At 33.0% G+C, this 2,048-nt stretch overlaps 1 pseudogene; it reads right to left on the bottom strand.

Moving 5' to 3' along the window:
* Positions 1-1,678: 1,678 nt before the first annotated feature.
* On the bottom strand, positions 1,679-1,778 carry LOC120226409 (annotated as a pseudogene).
* Between the last annotated feature and the right edge of the window lie 270 nt (positions 1,779-2,048).

Here is a 2,048-nt window from a genome sequence, read left to right as displayed (position 1 = left end):
GAGGGGACCTGGTGTGCAGGTATTTGGCAAGTACGGTCTTTCCAACGGAGGTTTTTCTCCCCCGTGCGGAGGTTTTTCTGTTTCGGACTCTCTCCTTTTCCCCTCTCACTCCCCGTAGAGGGTAGAGGGGCTTTTATTTGGTGTTTTATAAGTCTTTACATACTATGGATATCAACACTTTATCGAATGTGTCATTTACAAATATCTTCTCCCATTCTGTTGTTTGTCTTTTAGTTTTTTAATTATTTATTTTGCTGTGAAGAAGTTTTTTTTATTTTGATGTAGTCCCAATAGTTTATTTTTCCTTTTTTTTCCCTTCCCTCAGAAGACTTATTTAGAAAAATATTGCTACAGACAATGTCAGAGAATTTTCAGCTTGTTTCTCTTCCAGAAATCTTATGGTTTCAGGTCTCACATTTAGATCTTTAGTCCATTTTAAGTTTATTTTTCCATATGGTGAAAGAAAGTAATCCAGCTTCATTCTTTTGCTTGTAGCTGTCCAGTTTTCCCAATACCATTTTTGAAGAGACTGTATTTTTCCCACTATGTGTTCTTGTCTCCTTTGTTGAAGACTGATTGACTGTATAATTTTGGGATTATTTCTGGGCTCTCTTTATTCTTTTCTATTGATCTATTTTTGTGCGAGTATGATACTGTTTTGATTACTACAGCTTCATATTATATCTGGAAATTAGGGATTGTAATACCTCCAGTTTTGTTCCTCTTTTTTAAAGATTGCTTTTGCTATTCAGAGCTTTTGTGGTTACATACAAATTTTAGGATTGATTCTTCCAGCTCTGTGAAAAATGATATTGGTGTTTTGGTACAGATTGCATTATATATGTAGATTGCTTTAGGTTGTATGGACCTTTTAACAATATTTGTTCTTCTAATCCACAAATATCTTCCCATCTGGTTGTGTCATCTTCAATTTCTTTCATTAATGTTTTATAGTTTCAGAGTATAAGTCTTTCATCTCCTTGGTTAAGTTTATTCCTACATATTTTATTCTTTTTTGGAAAATTATAAATGTTTTTTTCTTAATTTCTCTTTTGCTACTTCATTATTAGTGTATAGAGATGTAACATTTTTGTATATTGATTTCTTCCTATGCAACTTTACTTAATTCATATATAAGTTCTGATAGTATAAGTTCTGTATTTCTTTGGTGACAGTTGTTATTTCTCCTCTTTAATTTCTGATTTTGTTATTTGAGTCTTTCTGTCTGTCTGTCTTTCTTTGTGGTCTCGATAAAGGCTTATCAACTCTTTTGATCATTTCAAGGAACCAACTCCTGGATTCATTGACCTGTTCTATTGTTTCCTTAGTTTCTGTTTTACTTAATTTTGGTCTAATATTTATTATTTCCATCCTTCTGTTGGTTTGAGGGTTCTCTGTTCTTCTTTTGCAGGCCCCTTTAGGTGTAAGTTTAGGATGTTTACTAGAGATTTTTTTCTTCCTTCTTAAGGTAGGCCTGCATTGCTCTTATCTTCCCTCTTAAACCAAATTTTGCTGGATCTGAAAAATGTTGGACCACTGCATTTTCATTTTCATTCTCCATATATCTTTTAATTTTCACTTTGATTCCTTGATTGACTCATTCACTATTTAGTAGCGTGTTATTTAACCTCCATGTATACGTGTTCTTTCCATATTTTTTCTTGTAGTTTCATAGTTTCATAATTTCTAGTTTCACAGCATTGTGTCATCCATCTTGTAGGGTTCATGCTAATCTTCTCTGTGTTGTTCCAATTTTAGTATATACACTGCTGAAGTGAGCACCCTAGTTTCATTGCATTGTGATTGGAAGAGATCTATGATATGACTTCAGTCTTTTGGAATTTGTTAGGACTGTTTTGTGACTTAATATGTGTTCTTTTCTGAAGAATGTTCCGCATGCACTTGAAAAATAATGTGTATTCTGCTGTTTTAGGATGGGATTTTCTGAATACACTGTTAGATCCATCTGGTCCAATGTGTCATTCAAAGTTACTGTTTCCTTGTTTTTTAGGTATTTATTTAAATTCCACTTAGATAACATACAGTGT

Source organism: Hyaena hyaena, unplaced genomic scaffold (assembly GCF_003009895.1).
Source record: "Hyaena hyaena isolate Hyena2069 unplaced genomic scaffold, ASM300989v1 scaffold_1703, whole genome shotgun sequence".
Taxonomy (NCBI): Eukaryota; Metazoa; Chordata; class Mammalia; order Carnivora; family Hyaenidae; genus Hyaena; species Hyaena hyaena.
The sequence above is the reverse complement of the archived record's forward strand: the minus strand, read 5'-3'. Positions and strand labels throughout refer to the sequence as shown.